Consider the following 24,965-nt stretch of genomic DNA (forward strand, 5'->3'; position numbering starts at 1 on the left):
ACACTTTTGTTATGTGCAACATGCTTACAACAAAGCAAAACACTCTTCTACACAAAGATCTCCTTTTGAGACCTGTTTTGGTTTCACACCAAGGTCTCCTTTGGATTTTGTCTTTGGTAAAGATACCATGGTTGATGGACACAGTGATGTGGACAAGGAAACTAGGTTCATTGAACAAATCCAGGAGATCCACCAGGTAGTACAGGAATAGTTGGAAAAGAGCCAATCCAAGTACAAGGCTAGGCATGACAAGCATCGGATGGAGCATAGTTTTCAAGTTGGAGACCAAGTCTGGCCATATATCAGCAAGGACAAGATGCAAGTTGAAGGTAAAAAGCTAAATATTATCAGGTATGGACAATTTAGGATACTTGAGAAGATTGGTGATAATGCTTTTCGCCTTGATCTACCACCATACATGCACATCTACCTAGTCGTAAATGCAGATTGCTTGAGGTTTTTTGAACCTTCAATGATTGAGGACCCTGAAGAGCAAAGTCAATTGCCTTCTATTGATGACTTGCTACCTGAATATCATAATGAGTTGCAGGAAGTCATAGTGCTAGACAGGAAGGTGAGGACAACGCACAGGGAAGCTGTTGAGTACCTCAGGATTGGGCTCAAAGGTTCAAAGCCGAACAGTGCAAAGTGGATTGAGATTGGACAAGTGAGAAAGCAATACCCTCACTTATTCAATGCTTGAAAACCGACTTTTGGCTGTCCAAAAGCTTTTTCTGTGGGAAGGTCATGATCCGAATATGACCCATGAAAGACTGTCAAAGAACCATGACTGTATCAGGTTGGGACAAACACTAAAGAATTCAGAACCACGATCAAAAAACACCTTGAACCAGTGGCAATGGTAGCCAGCATGGAATGACGAGGACCTCGGTCAAAGCGCGCTAACTGAGGCCCATGGAGATTGTGCGGGAGGTCAAAGTAGCCCCTGGGAGCCCTGGATCTGGAGAAGGAGGTGATTTTTGATGCGCGATTAGCGCTGGGCGAACAGGGCCAAAATGGAATACCCTCGAGCACTCAGTCGCGTCGGGAGCCAGAGAACCACGAGCGAAAAACTAAAAGTGCTAAAAGGACAAAAGCGGCACCCGCACTATGGAAATCGACGGTATTGATCAGGGTGCCCTCAAATGGTAAGTGGTTTTGGACAAGAGTGGAGTGATTCCATTCATCGATCGACGCGTGGCAAGCGGAGGTGAGAGAAAACCTTCATTGATCGTGTGCTAATGGTCGAGCAAGTCAACCACGCGAAACATGTGTATGACGTTGGATCTGGGGGACCTAGATCAGACGGTTGAGATTGCGCTCGATGGAGGAATCGGAATCGATGAGGGAATATGCTGTGATTTATAAAGAATTGTAATCCATTTGACCGTCACGGTGGAGGAAATAATTCATCCACGATGTAATCGAAGAAATCAACCAACGAAGTAGGTTGGCGTGAGTTAAAGGAGGACATGTGGCCACTCCCTGCGAGCTGATGATGACTCCGAGCTAGGGAACTCCAAGTGCAGCTACAGAAGGTGAATCGACGAAGGCAGAAGAGGAACTAAATAGGCATGGGGAACGAAAGGCTTCAAAGCCATGAACAGAGATACAAGACATGGTCACTCAGTTAGAGAGAGGGACAGAGAACCCCGAGAGATAGAGAAAGGAACCAAAATCTGGAGAGGAGGATGGAATACACATAGAAAGAAGACAGTGAAGCAAAAGCAAAAGAGGATAAAGGGCCAAGCTGACCAGAGGCAGCATCGAGCACCAGAGGCTTGAGAGGTTTGAGCCATCCCATAGAGGATCTGTTTGGACTGAGCACCACATTGGGCTCTCCCCTGTAGACCAGAAGGTCACATAGCTGGTAGGAAGAAGAAGTCTATGTACTCAAGTGGCTTGGGGAATCCAAGAACCACCCTGCCAAGTAAACCTACTTTAGGAGAACTCACATTGAGTCCCTGCATTGTAATTCTCTGCTTAAAGAAACAGTAAAACAAGTCCACCACTGAAAGATGGACCGGAGATGTAGCCCTCGAGAATAGGATGAACTCCTTATTAAATTTCTTGTGTTCTTGTATTTTCTTACTGTATTTATCTACTGTCTTTCCATTTAAATGTTTGTGTATTGGCAATCTGATCAATCCGTTACTTAAATAACATAGAACACACACCAGCACATGAGTCTGTAATACCTTTGTTTAATAAATCTTCAACTGATGTCACTCATAGGGTGATTATCAGATCAAGGGGTATTAGAGCTCTAGGTTGTAAGGTTAGGCAAGCTTGTGTTCGTTTAACTGTGAATGCTCACTAGATCAAAGTTCAAATTAGGAGAAGGAGAGTTGTTCGAAACTAATCCTGAAATTGGGAGAGTTTATCCTCAGAAGACAATGTGAGAGGAAGGTTCTGTGGGGCCAGACCCTCAATTCATAGAAAGTTTCCTAGCTATAAAGTCTATGGTAGAAGAAATGTATAGGGATTTTAGAAAGAATAAGGTTGAAGATTCATCAGGTTCTAAACAAGATAAAGAAGAAGATGAGTCTCACTACCAAGACCACTCCAATGGAAAGGGGAAAGAGGAAAGCTTTCTGACACCTCCTAATAGCCCTGTGCATAATAAGAAAGCATCTTTGATCAAGCTAGATGTTAAACTTGATTTTCCTATATATTATGGAGAGCTAAATGTTGAAAAGCTGGAAAATTGGATTAGACAAATTGATGTGTATTGCATGGTACAGAAAATAGACTCAGACAAGAGTAAGATTCAGCTGGCAAGCCTACGCCTAGAAGGCACTGCCTTGGTTTGGTTGGAAGGCAGAACCCAAGCTGATATCGAAAGACATGGTAAGACCATCTCTGTTTGGAGTGATTTTGTTGCTGCAATCAAAAGGTAGTCCTATCCATTGGCCTACATGCAACAAGCCATGATGAGTTGGCAAACTCTTCGACAGTTGAAAGGGCAAAGTGTGAAAGCGTATACTCAAGAATTGAGAAAGAGAGCATTGATGTTGGGTATCTCATTAGACTCACCAGAGACTCTTTTAAAGTACATTGGTGGTCTACACAGCTACATGAGGCATACCATCCTCATGTTTAATCCCACTAGTATAGATGAGGTATCTGTACAACCTACTCATCTAGAAGCTAGAGGAAAGAATGGAAATCCAGAAGTTGGAGGACCATCCCAACCCACTGTAAGCAAGAGCAAGGAGAAAAGAAAGCGGAAGTGGAAAGCAAGGAAGGCTAACACTGCACAGAAATCCAAAGCTTCATGCACTCACTATAAAAAGCATGGGCATGATGATGAGCATTGTTGGATTCTGCATCCAGAGCTGAGACCTAAGAAGCCTGAGGGCAAGAAGAAGAAGACTGCTGCACCTATTCAGAAAGATTTGGGGTCAGACTCAGGAGATGAAACAACTATAGTAGCCACAGGTATAAAGGTAAGAATTTTGAAGCATCTGCTAGTAATTCTGCTCAATCTGTTATTAATGAAGAAAATGAGAGAAAAAGACATGAGCTTTTCCATATTCGAGTTATTTCCAAAAATCAAAAGATTGATACTTTGTTTAATAGTGGCTCACAAGTAAATCTAACTTCTGAAGCAATTGTAAAGAAATTGGGATTAGCAACTACACCTCACAAGAAACCATACCCATTAGGATGATTGAATGATAAAGCACAAGTACAAGTGACTAGACAGTGCAAACTCAAGTTTTCTTTTGGGTCAGCATTTGTAGATGAGGTTGAGTTAGACATAATTCCTTTGGATGTATGTGGAATTGTTTTAGGAAGCCCTTACATGTATGATAGAAAGGCTATTCTATATAGAGCTGAGAATAAGTATCTACTTCTTAAAGATGGAATTGAATACTTTGTAAGAGCTCATAAGCTCAAGAATAATCATACTCTCATAAACTTAGGATAGATGAAAAGAATGATAAATTCATGCAAACATTTCTTACTAATGGTTGTAAAGGAAAAGAAACCTGATAAAACCAATGTATTTGAGGGTTGTAATGCTGAACAACAAGCTGATATAGAAAAGGTTGTTTCAGAGTATGATGTCTTATTTCAAGAACCTAAAGGTTTGCCACCCAAAGAGGGAATAGTAAATGATATTATTTCGCAGCGAGATGTTCCATTGCCTAACATTGGGATGTACAGGTTGTCTACTTTAGAGAATGCTGAAATCAAGAAGCAGGTGCAGGAGTTGCTCGAGAAAGGGTTCATGAGGCCTAGCACATCACCATTTGGGTCACCAATCGTTTTGGTGAGAAAGAAAGATGGCTCATGGAGAATGTGTATTGATTACCAAGCACTGAACAAGATAACAATCAAAAATAGTTATCCCCTTCCTCGCATAGATGATCTTTTAGATCAATTAAAGGAAGCTGTTTATTTCACCAAGCTGGATTTGCATAGTGGATACCATCAGGTCAGAGTTGCAGAGCAAGATGCATGGAAGACTGCTTTCAAAACAAAGCAGGGATTGTATGAATGGTTGGTTATGCCTTTTGGCTTAACTAATGCTCCTGTTACTTTCATGAGATTAATGAATGATGTAATTAGACCTTTCTTGATGATTTTGTTATTGTGTATTTGGATGACACTCTGATTTTTAGTAAAAGGTGGGAATAACATTTAAAGCATTTTAATTAGGCATTAGATGTTTTGAAAAGAGAAAAATTATATGTTAAACTCTCAAAATGTGAATTTGGCAAAACATCTCTAAACTACTTGGGTCATATAATAGGGGGAGGTGAATTGAAAATAGATCCCTCTAAAGTGGCAGTCATTGTGAACTACCCTAAACCTAGGTTTGCTACAGAAGTGAGAAGCTTCTTAGGAGAAGCACAGTATTGGAGGAAGTTCATTTCTAACTTTTCCTCAATTGCAGCTCCCTTACATGCTTTAACAGGATTGAATAAGGTGTTTTAGTGGGGAGGCAAACATCAGAAAGCCTTCAACACCTTGAAAGAGAAAATTAGTACAACACTTGTACTATCACTGCCAGATCTACAAAGACCATTTGAGATCCAAACTGATGCCAGTGACTATGCCATGGGAGTAGTGTTGACACAGCACACTAAACCCATATGTTATCATTCTGAGACTTTTAATCCTGCAGTAGTTAACTATCCTACATATGACAAAGAATTGTATGCATTAGTTAAGAGTGTGAAAAAGTGGAAACATTACTTAATGGGAAAAGACACAGTAATACATACTGATCATCAACCACTTCAATATCTACACTGCCAAACTAAGTTGCAGCAATCAAGACATTATAGATGGATGGGTTTTCTGCAACAGTTTCATTTAGTCATCAGATATAAAAAGGGCATACATAACAAGGTTGTAGACATGTTATCTAGACCCATTATAAATGCATCTACCATACTTAAGCATAATTTGTACTACATGAAAGCTACATAGAACAATATGCTCAGGATATGGACTTCAAGGATGTATATGCAACTTTGAGTCAAGGCAAAAGAGTATAAGAATTGGACTATCATGTGAAGGACTGACTCTTGTACCATTGAGGGAAACTATGCATTCTACAAACTGAGAGAGTAAAGATAATTAGGAAAGCACACACTTCTTTGATATCAGGTCACTTTGGGGTAAACAGTTGCACAGCTGCAAAGGTTTTTCTATTGGCCAAAAATGAATGAGACAGTTTCTAGATATGTAAGGGGGTGTGCCATGTGTGCTAAAAGCAAACCCAACAATAGAAAACTAGGCTTGTACACTCCATTAGAAATACCTTCTCACCCTTGGGATAGTGTTTCCATGGATTTTGTTGGAGGACTGCCTAAATCTAGGAAAGGTCATGATTATCTATATGTTGTTGTTGATAGGTTCAGAAAAATGTGTATTTTGATAACTTGTAGTAAACAGATTATAGCTGAACAGACTGCAAAATTATTCTTTGAACATGTATGGGTTCATTTTGGATTACCCACTTCCATTGTATCTGATCGAGACACCCAATTTGTGGGGAAGTTTTGGTCTAGTCTGTGGGAACTGATGGACACCAAACTGAAGAAAGGCACAGCTTTTCATCCACAAATAGATGGCCAGACAGAAGTAGTAAACAGGACAGTGATCTAGTTACTGAGAGGTTATTGCAGCAAAAATCCTAAGCTTTGGGATGAACACTTGTATTATGTGCAGCATGCTTACAACAAAGCAAAACACTCTTCTACACAGAGGTCTCCTTTTGAGACTTGTTTTGGTTTCACACCAAGGTCTCCTTTGGATTTTGTCTTTGGTAAAGATACCATGGTTGATGCACACAGTGATGTGGACAAGGCAACTAGGTTCATTGAACAAATCCAGGAGATCCACCAGGCAGTACAGGAATAGTTGTAAAAGAGCTAAGCCAAGTACAAGGCTAGGCATGCCAAGCATCGGATGGAGCATAGTTTTCAAGTTGGAATCCAATTCTGGTTGTATATCAGCAAGGACAGGATGCAAGGTGAAGGTAAAATGCTAAAGCCTATCAGGTATGGACCCTTTAGGATACTTGAGAAGATTGGTGATAATGATTTTCGCCTTGATCTACCAGCTTACATGCACATCTACCTAGTCGTCAATGCAGATTGCTTGAGGTTGTTTGAGCCTTCAATGGTTGAGGACCCTGAAGAGCAAAGTCAATTGCCTTCTATCGATGACTTGCTACCTGAATATCATAATGAGTTGCAGGAAGACATAGTGTTGGACAGGAAGGTGAGGACAACACGCAGGGGAGCTATTGAGTACCTCAGGATTGGGCTCAAAGGTTCAAAGCTGAGCAGTGCAAAGTGGATTGAGATTGGACAAGTGAGAAAGCAATACCCTCACTTAGTCGATGCTTGAAAACCGACTTTTGGTGGTCCAAAAGCTTTTTCAGTGGGAAGGTTGTGATCCGAATATGATCCATGAAAGACTTTCAAAGAACCATGACTGTATCAGGTCGGGACAAACACTAAATAATTCAGAACCGCGATCAAAAATGCCCTTAACCAATGGCAATGGCAGCCAGCATGGAACGACAAGGACCTCGGTGAAAGTAGCCCCTGGGAGGCCCGGATCAGGAAAAGGAGGTTATTGTTGATGTGCGATTAGTGCTGGGTGAACAAGGCCAAAATGGAATACCCTCGAGCACTTCGTCACGTCGTGAGCCGAAGAATTGCGGGCGAAAAATGAAAATTGCTAAAAGGACAAAGGCGGAACCCATGCTCTAGAAACTAGTGGTATTGATCGGGGCACCCTCAAACTATAAGTGGTTTTGGACGAGAGTAGAGTGATTCCATTCATCGATCGACGCATGGCAAGCGGAGGTGAGAGAAAATCGTCATTGATCGTGTGCTAATGGTCGAGCAAGTCAACCACGTGAAATGTGCATATGACGTTGGATCTGGGGGACCCAGATCGGACGACTGAGATTGCGCCCGATGAAGGAAGCGGAATCGATGAGGGAATACGCTGTGATTTGTAAAGAATTGAAATCCATTTGACTGCCACAATGGAGGAAAGACTTCATCCACGACATAACCGAAGAAATCAATCGACGAAGCAGGCTGGTGTGAGTTAAAGGAGGACATGTGGCCACTCCCTGCGAGCTGATGATGACTTCGAGCTAGGGAACCCCAAGCGCAGCTACAGAAGGTGAATCAACAGAGGTGGAAGAGGAACTGAACATGCATGGGGAAAGAAAGGCTTCAAAGCCATGAACAAAGATAGAAGACACGATCACTCAGTCAGAGAGAGGGATAGAGAACCCCGAGAGATAGAGAAAGGAACCAGAATCTCGAGAGGAGGATGGAATACACAGAGAAAGAAGATAATGAAGCAAAAGCAGAAGAGGATAGAGGGCTGAGCTGACTAGAGGCAACATCGAGCACCAGAGGCTTGAGAGATTCGAGCCATCCCAGAGAGGATCTATCTAGGCTGAGCATCACATTGGGCTCTCCCTTGTAGACCAGAAGGTCACAGAGCTGGTAGGAAGAAGAAATCTGTGTACTCAAGTGGCTTGGGGAATCCAAGAACCACCCTGCCAAGCAAACCTGCTTCAAGAGAACTCACATTGAGTCCTTGCATTGTAATTCTCTGCTTAAAGACACAATAAAACAAGGCCACCACTGAAAGTTGGACCGGAGATGTAGCCCTGGAGAATAGGGTGAACTCCTTATTAAATTTCTTGTGTTGTTGTATTTTCTTACTATATTTCTTTGTTGTCTTTCCATTTAAATGTCTATGTATTAGCAATCTAATCGATTTGTTGCTTAAATAACACATAACACACACTAGCACATGAGTCTGTAATACCTTTGTTTAATAAATCTTCAACTGATGTCACTCAAAGGGTGATTATTAGATCACAAATCCTACTGTCTCCGTCCATATTGGGCGGGTAAGTAGCATGACCTTTACCCGTCCGATGTGAGCGGTTTTCTCTCTCATCCGCTAAATGTGTGTCACCCAATGTGTGGCATTCGGCAGGACTCAGTCAAACCTGCTTACCACTTGAATCCCTTCTGATATCTTGCTGGTTTGAGTGTGGGGCCCACCTTCTGACGGAATCGACGATTTTCGTATAGTTTTATGCTTTCCTCATGACCGAGTTCTTGGGGGCTTTCCTTCACTGAGAGGGACACCCTGCGAAACACGATTAGCACTTTAGCGCTAATCGTGTATTAGAAACCACCCCTGTTTCTAGATTTGACCTCTTGTTTGTCAATTTGTGCCAGTGCGCGGTCACCATGGGCCAACGGTCTGCGCTCTTTGACCAAGGGTCCTCGTTGTTCCGTGTTGACCACAAATTGCCATTGTTTTTAGAGGTTATTTCTGATATGCTCGCCATCCATAAGACTTTAAAACGTTGACATAATTAGAAACAATCATGAAAACTTAGAGAATGTTTAAGGATCCAATTCGGATCACGACCTTCCCATTGAAAAAGCTTTTGGACCACCAAAAGTTGGTTTTCAAGCATCGACTAAGTGAGGGTATAGCTGTCTCACTTGTCCAATCTCAATCCATTTTGAACTGCTTGGCTTTGAACCATTGAGTCCAATCCTGAGGTACTCAACATCTCCCTTGCGCGTCGTCCTCACCTTCCGGTCCAGAACTGTGTCTTCCTGTACTTCATTGAGATATTCAGGTAACAAATCATCAATAGAATACAATTGACTCTGCTCTTAGGGATCTTCAATTAATGAAGGTTCAAATAGTCTCAAGCTGTCTGCATTAACGACTGCGTAAATGTGCATGTAAGTTGGTAAATCAAGGCGAAAAGCATTCTCACCAATTTTCTCAAGTATCTTGAAAGGTCCATACCTTATTGGCTTTAGCTTTTTACCTTCACCTTGCATTCTGTCTTTGCTGATATACAACTAGACTTCATCACCAACTTGGAAACTATGCTCCATCCGATGCTTGTCATGCATTGCCTTGTATTTGGCTTGGCTCTTTTCTAGTTGTTCATGTACTTCCTGGTGAATATCTTGGATTTTTTCAATGAACTTGGTAGCCTTGTCCACATCATTGTGTCCATCAACTGCTATGTCTTTGCCAAAGACAAAATCCAGGGGAGACATTGGTGTGAAACCAAAACAAGTCTCAATAGGATATCTCTGTGTAGAAGAATGTTTAACACGGTTGTAAGCATGTTGCACATAACATAAATGTTCATCCCAAAGTTTGGGATGCTTGCTGTAATATCCTCTAAGCAACTGGATCATTGTCCTGTTGACCACTTCTGTTTGGCCATATGTTTGAGGATGAAAAGCTTTACTCTTCTTCAGTTTGGTGTCCATAAATTCCCACAGTCTCGACCAAAATTTCCTAACAAATCAAGTATCTCGATCAGATATAATGGGAGTGGGTAATACAAAATAAACCCATACATGCTGAAAGAAAAACTTTGTAGTTTGTTCAATTGTAATCTGTTTGTTACAAGGTATCAAAATACACATTTTGCTGAACTTATCCACAACAACATACAAATAGTCATGACCTTTCCTAGATTTAGGCAGTCCTCCAATGAAGTCCATGGAAACACTTTCCCAAGGATGAGAAGGAACTAGTAGTGGAGTGTACAAGCCTAGTTTTCTATTGTTGGGCTTTCTTTTAGCACACATGGTACACCCCCTTACATATCTAGAAACTATCTCATTCATTTTTGGCCAATAACAAAATCTTTGTAGTTGTGCAATTGTTTTACTTACACCAAAGTGACCTGATATTAGAGAAGTGTGGGCTTCTCGAATTATCTTTACCCTTTCAGTTTGTGGAATGCATAGCTTCCCAAAATGATACAAGAGTCGGCCATTAACATGATAATCCAATTTTTCTATTCGTTTTCCTTGAATTAAAGTTGCATATACATCTTTAAAATCTATATCTTGACCATATTGTTCAATGTAGCTCTCATGCAGTACTAAATTATGCTTAAGTATAGTAGATGCATTTATAATTGGTCTAGACAACATATCTGCAACTTTATTGTGTATGCCATTTTTATATCTGATGACTAAATGAAATTGTTGTAGAAAACCCATCCATCTATAATGTATTGATTGCTGCAACTTAGTTTGGAGTGTAGATATTCAAGTGGTTGATGATCAGTATGTATAACTGTCTCTTTTCCCATTAAGTAATGCTTCCACATTTCCATCTATAATGTCTTGATTGCTGCAACTTAGTTTGGGAGTGTAGATATTGAAGTGGTTGATCATCAGTATGTATAACTGTCTCTTTGCCCATTAAGTAATGGTTCCACTTTTTCACACTCTGTACTAAGGCATACAATTCTTTATCATATGTGGGATAGTTAACTACTGCAGAATTAAATGTCTCTGAATGACAACAAATGGGTTTACCGTGCTGTATCAACACTGCTCCTATGGCATAGTCATTGGCATCCATTTGGATCTCAAATGGTCTTTAAAGATCGAGGAGTGCTAGTACTGATGCTGTACTAATCTTTTCTTTCAAGGTGTCAAAGGCTTTCTACTATTTGCCTCCCCACTGAAACACCTTGTTCAATCCTGTTAAAGCATGTAAGGGAGCTGCAATTAAGGAAACGTTAGAGATAAACTTTCTCCAATACTGTGCTGCTCCTAAGAAGATTCTAACTTCTGTAGCATATTTGGGTTTAGGCCAGTTTATAAACTGCAACCTTAGAGGGATCTATCTTCAATTCACCACCCCCTACTATATGTGCCAAATAATTTAAATATGTTTTTCCAAATTCACATTTTGAGAGTTTAACATAAAGATTTTCTCTTTTCAAAACATCTACGGTCTGCTTAACATGCTTTAAATGTTCTTCCCACATTTTTCTGAATATAAGAATGCCATCCAAATATACAATAACAAAATCATCAAGAAAAGGTCTGAGTACATCATTCATTACTCTCATGAAAGTAGCAGGAGCATTAGTTAAGCCAAAAGGCATAACCAGCCACTCATATGATCCCTTCTTTGTCTTGAAAGCAGTCTTCCATGCATCTTGCTGTGAAACTCTGACCTGATGATATCCACTATGCAAGTCTAACTTGGAAAAATAAACAGCTTTTCAATTGATCTAATAGATCATCTATGCGAGGAAGAGAATAACGATTTTTGATCGTTATCTTATTCAGTGCTCGGTAATCAATTCACATTCTCCACGAGCCATATTTCTTTCTCATCGAGACAATTGAAGACCCACATGGTGATGTGCTAGGTCTGATGAACCCCTTCTCGAGCAACTCCTACACCTGCTTCTTGATTTCTGCATTCTCTAAAGCGAACAACCTGTACATTCCGATGTTAGGCAATGGAGCATCTTGTTGCAAATTAATATCATGCACTATTTCCTTTTTGGGTGGCAGACCTTTAGGTTCTTGAAACAAGATATCATATTCTGAAACAAATTTTTCTAAATCAACTTGCTGTTTAGCATCAGAACCCTCAAATACATTGGTTTTATCAAGTTTCTTTTCCTTTATAGCCATCAGTAAAAATTGTTTGCATGAATTTACAATTCGTTTCATCTGCCCTGAGTTTATGAGAGTATAATTATTCTTGAGCTTATGAGCTCTTACAATATATTCGATTCCATCTTTAACGAGTAGATACTTGTTCTCAGTTTTATAGAAAATAGATTTTCTATCATACAAGTAAGGACTTCCTAAAACAATTCCACATATATCCAAAGGAACTATATCTAACTCAACCTCATCTACAAATGTTGACCCAAAAGAAAACTTAAGTTTACATTGTCTAGTCACTTGTAGTTGTGCTTTATCACATAACCAACATAATGGGTATGGTTTTTGGTGAGGTGTAGTCAATAATCCCAACTTTTTTACAATTGCTTCTGAAATTAAATTTACTTGTGAGCCACTATCAAACAAAGTATCAACCTTTTGATGCTTGGAAATAACTCGAATATGGAAAATCTCATGCCTTTTTCTCTTATTTTCTTCATTATTAGTAGATTGTGCAGAATTACTAGTAAATGCTTTAGAATTTTTACCTTTTATACCGGTGGCTGCAATGGTTGTTTCATCTCCTGAGCCCAACCCCGATTCTTTTTGAATAGCTGCAGCAATCTTCTTCTTCTTGCCCTCAAACTTCTTAGGTCTCAACTACGGATGCGGAATCCAACAGTGCTCATCATCATGCCCATCCTTCTTATAGTGAGTGCATGAAGAATTGCTTTTTTGTACAGTGTTTGTCTTCCTCTCTTTCCATTTCTATCTTCTTTTCCCCTTATTTTGCTTGCAGTGGGTTGGGATGATCCCCCAAATTCTAGGTTCCCATTCTTACATCTAACTTCTAGATGTGTAGCCTGAACGGATACCTCATCTATACTAGTGGGGTTAAACATGAGGATGGTGTGCCTCATGTAGCTATGTAGACCACCTATATACTTCAACAGAGTCTCAGGTGAGTCTAATGAAATTCCTAGAATCAAATCTCTTTTCTGAAATTCTTGGGTGTAACCTTGTAACCTTTTCCCTTTAAAGTGGTGAAGAGTTTTCCAGCTCATCATGGCCTGCTGCATGTAAGCTAGTGGATAGAACTTCTTCTTAATTGCAGAAACAAATTCACTCCAGACAGAAAGAATCTTACCATGTTTCTTCATGTTAGCTTGTGTCCTGCCTTCCCACCATACCAAGGCAGTGCCTCCAAGGCATAGGCTGGCCAGCTAAATCTTACTCTTGTCTGAGTCAATGCTCTGCTATGCAATAAACACCAATCTGTCTAATCCAGTTATCCAGCTTCTCTACATTCAACTCTCCATCATATATTGGTAAATCAAATTCAACATCTAATTTAATCAAATATGTCTTCTTTTTATTCTCAGGGCTATTAGGTGTGAGATAGTTTTCTTCTTTCCCTTTTCCTTTTGAGTGGTCATGGAGGAGAGATTCTTCTTCTCCTTTATCTTTGGAGTGTGACGAATCTGCATCTCTACCTTTCTTAAACTCCCTATTCATTTCCTCTACCATGGAATTCATGGCCAGGAAACTATCTATGAACTAGGGGTCTGATCCCAAGGGACTTTCTTCTGACATTTTCTTCTTAGGATAAACTCTTCCAATTTCTGAGTTAGTTTCAACCAACTTTCTTTCTCCTAATTTAAGCTTTGATCTAGTTAGCATTCAACAACAAAATCCAACACAAGCTTGTCTAACCTTAACAACCTAGAGCTCTGATACCACTTGATTTGAGATCACTCGTAAATGACCTCAGGAAATTAATGAAGGTATTACAGACTCATGTACTGGGGTGTGCCTATGTTATTTTATGCAACGGATCGATAAGATTGTGAAATACACAAACACAGAAGTAGTGGAGAAATACAGTAAGAAAAACACATAAACACAAAAAATTTAATAATGAGTTCACCAAATCCTCCTGGGCTACGTCTCCTGGTCCAGCCTTCAGTAGTGGCCTTTCTATTGTGTCTTAAAGCAGAGTTTTTACAATAAGGAGCTCAATACGAGTCTCACTTAATAGATGATGATCAGTAGGATAGTACTTGGATTCCCCAAGTCTCTAGAGTACACAGACTCCCCTTACTGAATCTCAACCTCAACTGGTCTTAGTGGTATGAGTCCAATTTGGTATTCGATACCTGACAGGTATACACAGAAGAGTTTGCTTGAACCTCTCAAGCCTTCTCTGGAGTTCACAGACTCTTGGACTCTCTCTGTCTCTGTCTGGCTCGATGCTGCCTTTGCTTTGTAGGTCAGCTCGACTTCTCTGTTCTCTACAATTTACTTCTCTCTCTCTCTACTTGCCTTACTCTCTGTTTGTTCATGGCTTAAAACCAATCTGCTCCCTAACTATTCATTTCCACTTCCTGGCTTTCTGGATCTCCTACCTCTGTCCGCTCGAATTCCCTTGCTCTGCGTCATCATCACTGTAATGCTTCACAGAGAAGTGGCTACCTATTTCCTTGCGAATTGAGTGTCACTTCTCTTTGAACGGTCGTTATTTTTGTTGCTCTAAGATGTCCCGTGAAACTGATTCCTCTACCAACTCATTGGCCATACCGAACCTCAAATCTCATGTGACTCAATCTATTTCCCTGTTGAATCCAGTCATCCATCGGATCATTTCTCCGATGTTGATCTGGAGCCTCCAGATCCTATGGTCTCCATCCATATTGGGCGGGTAAGTAGCATGACCTTTACCCATCCGATATGAGCAGTTTTCTCTCTCATCTGCTAGACGCGTGTCATCCAGTGTATGACATCGGGTGGGACTCAGTCGAACCCACTTACCACTTGAAGCCCTTCTGATATCCTATCGGTTTCAGTGTGGGGCCTGCCTTCTGATGGAATCAGTGATTTTCATACAGTTTTATGCTTTCCTCGTGACCGAGCGCTTGGGGGCTTTCCTTCACTGAAGGGGACGCCCTGCGATACGCGATAGCGCTAATCACGTATCAGAAACCACCCCTATTTCTCAATTTGACCTCCTATTTGTCAATTTGTGTCAGTGCACGGTCACCATGGGCCAACAGTCTATGCGCTTTGACCGAGGGTCCTCGTTATTCCGTGTTGACCAAAAATTGCCATTGTTTTTAGAGGTTATTTCTGATAAGCTCGCCATCCATAAGACTTTAAAACATTGACATAATTAGAAACAGTCATGAAAACTTAGAGAATGTTTAAGGATCCAATTCAGATCACTTTTCGCTCTCCTTTTGAACTTGTTGATGGAATCTAGTTAGAAATCTATACTCTTCAAGCTCTGTTAGAGGCACAAGCCTCTCTTTTTTATGAAACCAGCTCAAGAAAAGATAGAAAAGATAGATCAACGCCTTAGAATTCAGCCTCTTCGAGGGGGCAACCTCCTTTACATTACATAAATGAACAATTCTTGGATGATTCAAATGACAAAACCTCCTTTCTATATATAGGAGTCTAAGGAGTCACAATATAATCCAGCCGACCTAACAATAATAATATAAAGCCACAAAAATAAAAATAGAGGGATTCTATGGGGCACAGAAATAACAATATGGGGGTAATAGGGGCACAACAATATAAATAAGGGGTATAACTACAATAGTAATGGGGTAATCACTAGTATTATAGGGACCCAACATGCCCCTCTCCTTCAAAAAAGTGTTGTCCTCAACGCTTGAGTAGTTCTGGATACTTCTGCATAAAATTCTCATCCTCCCATGTGGAATCTTCAGCGGATAAGTTCTTCCACTTGATAAGATACTCTGAAATTGATCGATTTCGTAGCTGTCGAGTTCTTGTTTCTGTGACTGCTTCCGGTTCCAATATAATTTTTCCTTCCTCGTCAAGTTCTGGAAATATTGTTTGAACTGGGAGCTTGTCGCCTATAACCTTCTTTAAACATGAAACATGGAAAACTGGGTGCAATCGAGAAGCTGCAGGAAGCTCCAATTTGTATGCCATAGTACCAATCTTTTGCAACACCTTGTACGGACCATAATACTTTGGTGATAATTTATTATCCTTCTTAGCTTGCTTTAGGGACATTTGCTTATATGGTTGTAGCCGTAGGAATACCCAATCACCTACATCAAAACTTCTTTCACTGCGATGTTGATCTGCCTGTTGTTTCATTCTATTTTGTGCCAACACGAGGTTATCCTTTAAGAGTTGGAGGACTTGTTGTTGATGTTCGATGTGATGTTCCACTGCCTGAACCTTAGAATTTTCTCTTAAATATGATGTGATGGATGGTGGTTGATACCCATAAAGTGCCATAAATGGGGTCATTTTTGTTGCTGTATGGAAGGAAGTGTTATACCACCATTCAGCCAGAGGCAACCATTTGACCCATTGTGTCTGTTTATCAGATACAAAGCAACGAAGATATCCTTCCAAACATTTGTTTACTATCTCAGTTTGCCCATCAGATTGAGGATGATAAGATGAGCTATGAGCTAACTGAGTACCAAGACAAGAAAATAATTCTGTCCAAAAATTTCCAGTGAAAATGGGATCTCTGTCACTTACAATAATCTTTGGGTTTCCATGTAGCTTTTGAATTGTTTCCATAAATGCAGTAGAAACTGTACTGGCTTTAAATGGATGTGATAATGCACAAAAGTGTGCATACTTGGTAAGTCTGTCAACTACCACCATGATGACACTTTTTCCCTCAGACTTGGGTAAACCTGTGATAAAATCCATTGAAACCTCCTCCCAACGTTGGCTTGGAATGGATAAAGGTTGTAATAGACCCGGTGTCTTAATTGTTTCAACTTTATTTTGTTGGCAAACCAAACATTCTGCCACAAACTTTTGAATATCTGATTTAAGGCCATCCCAAAAAAATTCCTTCTTAACCCTGTGGTAAGTTTTTAAAAATCCTGAGTGCCCTCCTAAGGAGGAGTGTGCAATTCCATAAGAATCTTTTGTTTTAGCTGGGAATTCTTACAGAGGTATAAGCGATATTTGTACCATAATGAATCATTTTGCCCAAACTTCTTCGTCATTCTTCCATTCCTCCCTTTCTTCATTTATCCAATCTGGTTGGATAATAGAAATGGCGCACAACAATGCTTCCACATCCTCATCCTTTCTTGAGAGTGCATCTGCCACCACATTTTGCTTCCCTTTTTTGTAGATGATTTCAAAGTCATAACCCAACATCTTTGTGACCCACTTTTGTTGCTCTTCAGAGGATAATCTTTGTTCTAAAAAGTATTTAAGGCTATCATGATCCGTTTTTACCTTGAAGTGTCTTCCCATTAGGTAGGGTCGCCATTTCTTAAGTGCATGGAGTATTGCCAACATTTCCTTCTCATAAATAGCTTTTCTTAAAAACTTTCCCTTGATTGGACGACTTTCAAAAGCAATGGGTCTTTCATCTTGCATTAGAACAGCACCAATTCCATTTCCTGAAGCATCACATTCCACAATAAAGGTTTTTGTGAAGTCCGGTGTAGCTAAGACCGGTGCTTGGCACATTGCCTCTTTAAGATGTTCAAAGGCCTTTGTTGCTTCCGGAGTCCATGAAAATGCATCTTTCTTCAATAATGTTGTTAGAGGTGCTGCTATTCTCCCATAATTCTTAACAAACTTGCGATAATACCCTGTCAACCCAAGAAATCCTCGCAGATGCTTTATGGATGTGGGGATTTTCCATTCCTTAATGGCTTTAATTTTGCTAGGGTCTACCTTAACTCCTTCATGAGATACAATATGACCCAAATATTCCACCTCCTGGACTCCAAAGAAACATTTGGATCTTTTTGCATATAATTGTTTCTCCTCCAATAGTTGTAGCACCCTGTCAACATGTTCAACATGATCCTTCCAAGACTTGCTGTAGATTAGTATATCATCAAAAAATACTAACACAAATTTTCTAAGGAATGGTTTGAAAATTGAATTCATCAAACCTTGAAATGTTGAAGGTGCATTGGTAAGGCCAAAAGGCATGACCAAAAATTCATAATGACCCTCATGAGTTCTAAATGTTGTTTTCGGAATGTCTTCAATCTTCATTCTGATTTGATGATATCTCAAACGAAGATCCAACTTGGTGAAGTAAATTGATCCATGCAATTCATCCAGTAATTCATCAATGACAGGAATGGGGAACTTATCTTTAATAGTGAGCTTGTTGAGCTCCCTATAATCCGGACACATGCGCCATGATCCATCCTTCTTGTGCACCAATACTACTGGAGCAGAGAAAGAACTTTGACTCGGTTGAATTATACCAGCCTCTAGCATTTCTGCAACCATACGTTCAATTTCACTTTTTTGGACATAGGGATATCTGTACGGCCTGATGTTTGGAGGAACACTTCCTGGAATCAGATGAATAGCATGATCATGATCACACATAGGTGGGAGACCTTTGGGAGTCTCAAATACCTTGGAATGATTGTCCAGGACTTTTTGGAGATCTAGAGAAATAGATGATTCCGATGTGGAAACATCTAGCGAACATAATTGTGCAATTACACCTCTTTGCTCCTTTTTTAGAAGCTTTGTCATACCATTAGAGCTGATTATCTTTCCTGGTTTCCCTGCAATACCCCTTAATTCAACTTCCTTTCCTTCCATAGAAAATTTGATGAAAATTTCTTGAAAATTAAAAGCTATTGTACCCAAGGATTGTAGCCATTGGACTCCTAGTACAACATCAGCACCTCCCATTGGAATGGAAAGCATTGGGCTAGTCAATACATATTCTCCCATGGATAGCTTGATATTATGGCACCTTCCAGAGCAATTTATTGTTCCTCCATTTGCAATCATCACTTGACACTCTGGTGCTGGATATAGGAAGCAATTCAATTCTTTTGCTACCCTACAATGAATAAAATTGTGGGTGCTTCCTGAATCAATCAACACTATTACCTTTTTCTTCTTGATTTGTCCTTCTATCTTGATGGTTTGAGGAGTGGTAATTCCCGCCAATGCATTACAAGATATGGTCGAATTTAATTGTTCTTCATCTAGGCTTTGTTCCTGGAGTATATCCTCTTCTTTTGACCTTTCTTGCTCCTTTTCTTCTTCCTCACAATCTATGTAGAATAATTTCTTCTCGGTACACTTATGACCTTTAGTGTATTTGCTATCACAACTGTATAACAAAGCCCTTTTGCTCTTTTTTCTTCCAATTGTTGTGGTTTCAACCTTATAGGTTGTGGAAGACTAGGGGCAACAACACTTCCATCTTTATAGTTGTGAGTGGTATGCTTCCTGGTTGCCATAATTTTGCTTTCCATTTTTCTTGCTAACCTGAATGCCTTCTCTAATGAATCAGGTTCCCAAAGGCGAACATCATGTTGGATATTATCCTTTAAATACCCTATGAACACATCAACCCTATGCTCCTCTGGAATATATTTTACCCTTATGTTCAATTTCTGGAACTCCTCAATGTGCTCCATTACTGAACCCTTTTGTTTGAGACTTATCAATTGGCTAAAAAAAGTGTTGCTTTTTGTATCCTCATAATGTGCTATCAATTCTTCTGTAAAAATTGCCCAAGTGATAAATTGTTTACAAGAGCAAAGCCATTGATACCATAAAAACTGATTTGGTTCCAAATATATAGTTGCCATACGTACCTTTTGTGTGTTTTGAACATTATTGAGATCGAAGAATTGCTCCATCTGTAATATCCATGTGGCAGGATCCTTGCCATCAAACTTCCTCATATCGATTTTTGGAATATGGTGAGTCTTCGATCCAACATTAGCATCTATGGAATCATGATTAACATTTCTTTTATTCTCATCATGAGTTTCCTTTAGTACCCTTTCATCCTTAGTGCCCATTACTTAGAGCAACTTATTCATATTTATCTTCAATTCGCCCATGTCTGTCTTCAAATCTGTCTTCAAATCTGCCATGTCCCTCTTCAAATCTATGTTTGAATCATCCATCTTAGCTTCCATGCCCTTTATCTTAGATTCCACGCCATTTATCTTAGCTTTTGTTAGCTTTTGTGAGTGTGACATTTGTTGCACTTGTTCTTGTAATTTTGATATATCATGTAGCATTTCTTCCTCTTCTTCATGAGTCATGCTAGAGCTTTCAGGTTCCTTACTAGGTGTTTGCATTTTCTTTCCTCGGGGCATCAGTTACCGATAATAATGCTTTACTATGCCCTTTGAATTCCTTCAAACCAAGCTTATGCAAAAATTTAAAAAAAAAAACTACACACCTTTTTTCACTTTGTAGAACCCTGATATTGAATCTGATATGTCTCTGTAATTTCGGATCATTCAGTTCCGACATTTTGATCTGTAGTAGCCTTCTGAGTCCTCTTTACAATGCCACAAGTCTGACCCAAATTTGTTTCTCCAAGGAAGAGTTATGCGAAATCTCCCACAGTGACTTGCTTATAGACTAGTTCAGTAGGGCAAACTTGTACGACGTTCCACGAGTCATTGTTTCGACCTATGGATCTAAAAAATGCATACAGGAAACTACAGTCCGCCCTCTTTATGTACCTTCTTACATAATTTCAATCTAATCCTCAGAGAGAAAGTTATGACGATTTTCCCCAGGTCACCTGTTTTGAATGTAATTCAGGAGTTTGCAAAAAGACAAAATTCCTCAGATCATATCTCCGAAAATATCATGTGAAAAGCTCTGAAATTTGGACCCAAGGTTCAGTGTGCTCTCTTCTCAAATGGGTTTTTTTTGCGACTTCTGAAACATCACAGAAAAAACGTTATAGCGAAAATTCCACGATGACCTGTTTGGAGCAACGAAACCCTAGAATCCAAAGCTCTGATACCAAATGTTATGAAACCAGCTCAAGAAAAGATAGAAAAGATAGATCAACGCCTTATAATTCAGCCTCTTCAAGGGGGCAACCTCCTTTACATTACATAAATGAACAATTCTTGGATGATTAAATGACAAAACCTCCTTTCTATATATAGGAGTCTAAGGAGTCACAATATAATCCAGCCGACCTAACAATAATAATATAAAGCCACAAAAATAACAATAGAAGGATTCTATGGGGCACATAAATAACAATATGGGGTAATAGGGGCACAACAATATAAATAAGGGGTATAACTACAATAGTAATGGGGTAATCACTAGTATTATAGGGACCCAACACTCTTCCAGGGCTCTGTGATCCACCATTCCTGTGAGTGCCGCTATGTGTAGACTAGGTACAATGTACTCCATCGGCATCACAACTTCTACGCCATAGACCAACCTGAAAGGTGTTTTCCCCATCAGCTTCTTGCAATTCATTCTATAAGCCCATAACATTGTGGGTACACGCACATCCCAATCATTTCTTTGAGCATTGTAAACCTTTTTCAGTGTGCTCTCCAATATTATATTGAATACTTCCACTGTCCCATTGGCTTGCAGATGATATGGTGTACTCTTCTGATGGTACACTTGAAATTCCTCTATCAACGTGCTGATCGTCTCATTAAGCAAATGCGTACCGCGATTGCTCATCAAAATCTTCGGACACCCAAACCTTGTCAACACATACTAAAAAATGAACTTTGATGTTGTTGCGTCTATACAGTCCTTCACAAGTTGTGCCTCCACCCATTTGGTTAAATACTCAGTCACAGTGATGAAGTACCGTGCACCTGTCTTCTTTCCTAGAGGTTGAATTTGTCCTACAGAGTCAAACACCCATTTCTCAAATGGTTGTAACGTCACTTGTAGATTCAGAGGCAACTCATCCCTCCGCGATGGCCTACCAGTTCCTTGACATGCATCGCATGCCCTACAATATGCTTTCGAATCCTTATGCAGGGTTGGCCACCACAACCCAGCACGTAGAATCTTCTGCGTTGTTGCTTTTCCCGCATAATGTCCTCCCGCAGCTCCCCCATGAGCCTCAATGAGGATGATGCTTTGTTCAAACTCTGGTACATAACGTCGTAATATTTTATCCGATCCCATTTTCTACAAGTTCCCTGCAATGATAGAAAAGTATGTCGCGCACACCACAAATTCCTTCTTCAGCTAGCTTGTATATCCTTCTGGAGCTGTTTCTTTGTTTGGAATTGTATTATATCTTCAAAGTGACTATCCTTGACGCGTACTGCAAAGAGCTATGCTTCAGGCAGTCCTTCCTATAAATTAGTAGGTTCTTCTTGGGTTTCAATGCACGACAAATGATCACGTCTTGCATTCAATCGTCCTAGTTTCACAATGACTTCAAAATCATACTCCTGGAACAACAATAGCCACCTACGTATCTCCCCCCCCAACACAGGTTTGTTTACCAGGTACTTCAACGTGAAATGGTCCATATACATCTTAAAATGTCTACCCAACAAATAATGCCTGAACTTCTAAAGCGCGTACAACATATCTAGTCCTTCATGCTCTATCGTGGAATAGTTTTTTTCATCTTTGGATAGTTTCCTACTTGCGAAGTCTCCCTCACCGGCCTGTGTCAGTACTGCTCCCAATGCAATACATGACGCTTCCACATGCACATGAAATTCCTTCTTCCAATCCGGGAAGACTAGGATCGGCGCAGTGACCATTTTCTCTTTTAGCACATCCAAGATCCTCTGATATTATTCATTCCAACAGAACATAATATCCTTCTTCAACAAGTTTTCCATCAGCACGGTGATCTAGGCATAGTTATTGATGAATTTCCTATAGTATCCGGTATGCCCCAACGTTGCGCGCAACTATTTCACACTCCTTGGCGCCTCCAAATTGATTATAACTACAATCGTTGCAGGGTCTATAATCAAGCCTTGTCTGCATACCACACGACCCAACAAGATCCCAAAAGGGACACAAAACAAACATTTCTTTAGATGAAGCGCGATCTGGTACCTCCTGTATGTATCTAGCATCAAGCACAGACTTGCCACATCGCACTTTACCAATCCAAACATTGTCCAATCATCAAAGTATACCTCCAGAAATTTATGAATGAAGTCCTTGAACCCCGCGATGACTATGCGTGAAAATATCGTTGACGCATTCTTGAGCCCAAAAGGCATTACATTGTACTAAAAGCATCCCCATTAATTCGTGAAGGTTGTCCTAATTTTATCCTCATGCATGATTTTAATATGATGGTACCCAGAGAACCCATCAGTAAATGAATATGCTTCCTGCCTACCCACATCATCCAGTACCTCATCAGTAAACGGAGTTTTCAAAGGATCATGCACGCAAGTGTCATTTAGCTTCCTGAGATCTATGCATATCCTTATTTCATCCTTCTACATCTTTTTTTGGACTACCATCGGGATTACCCAATCAAATTCTTCTACTGGTTCAATAATTCTTGGTGACAATCTTATCTAAATCCAATTGGACCTTCTCTTTATACATCAGATTGAGGCGGTAAGGCCTTTGCTTGACTGGCTTCGCATCCGGTTTTAAAGTAATATTCATAATGCCTAGGTCCCCTATTATCCCTTTTAGGTCTGAAAAATTCGTAGGGAACAAGTCCTGGTATTCGCGGAGCAATTCAACGACCTTATCTACGATTGCGTCATCCCAGTAGCCTCCAATTTTTGCAAATTTCCGCTCCGCTTCCATGCCAATGTTTACTAATCTAGTTTTGAATGGCGGGATTATGCCAGGATTCTCTATTTGAGTTCCTTAAACTTCACGGTGACCTTTAGTCTCCAGAATATTAATCCTTCTTGGATTTTCATCTTCTTCTTCAACAGTCGCATTATAACACTCCAACACGTGGCTCAACTGAGTAGCCCAATTAGGTTGAATCAGATCTAAAGGATCCTGCAGTATCCTGAAGAACGTTGCTTTGAATTCTTGTAGCACTTCATCAATACAGTTATATCCGCCCTCAAAGTTGAACGTCATTACGAACCCTTGGCACGAAATATCCCATTCTTCAGTACCATGGTGAATCTCCGTCTCGAAGTACCAATTCATCGGTATCACATCTAAAGTATGGCAAAACAGATGCACCCACTCAGGCTAAGGTTCCGCTCCATAACTTTAGTCCATTTGGCCAAGTGATCACATGGATCGTCCCTCCCATCATATTTTTACACTAATCACACTTTTGGATGTCCAAAGCATATTATCATCATCTTCCTATATTCGCCCTAATCATAAAAACTATCCTTGTGCATACCCCACCATCTTGCGAGTGTAGCACGCAGCGCCCAATCCAATGCCTGGAAGTGATGCTTCTCTGGCACTTTCGTTTCAAATTCATTCAAAAATGTGTCCACATTAGTCAAACCATCATAAGAGGGAAGATTCCTTACCAACTATGATACACAGTGCAGCGATTTAGTCATCATATTACAACACAGTGTAGACACTTCATGTAATCAATTATGCCAGTGCTCCAATTCTTCGTCTGAATCTGATGTGTAGGAAATTTCGCAGTCCCGTGAAATACGTCCATCTGCGGTCAGGTTCACCTAATCTTGATCTCGCACTGTTATCTTTATATATATTGTCCAAATCATCATCACTTTCGTAATCGTGGACCGGTTCAGTATAACGTGGACCTTCTGCAGGATCCATGGATACTACGACGTGAAGCGACTTATTTTCAAATGTCATCTTTCACTTCTTCAGGTTAATCACCCCATTCATGTCAGTAGCCCAATAAATCCCAACGAGCACAAGGTAGGGGTTGTTTTCATCCACAATCTCTATTACATCGAAATCAACCAACGCGCTTGCACCTTCAATATCTAGTGTTACTCTCTACAATCATCCCATGGGGATGATCTTTTGTTGATTTTCCATCCTCAACTGAATCAGATACCACTACATCGCAGGTCTCCCCATTCGTTCCCACGTTTGTTTAGGCAAAACATTAGCGTCTGACCCTAGATCCAAAATGACTTGATCCATTTCATATTATCCTATCTACGCAGTGAGTCTCATATCACGCCCCTTCCTTGCCTTATGCTTACCAATCATTTTGACTACGCGCTATTCACCAGGAGCCTTTTCTTTTCTGGCACACCTATTTATCAACTCCTGTAATCCCTT

Source organism: Pinus tabuliformis, chromosome 2_1 (genome assembly GCF_031772625.1).
Source record: "Pinus tabuliformis cultivar Carrire ecotype Pingquan chromosome 2_1, CPIR1, whole genome shotgun sequence".
NCBI classification, from domain to species: Eukaryota; Viridiplantae; Streptophyta; class Pinopsida; order Pinales; family Pinaceae; genus Pinus; species Pinus tabuliformis.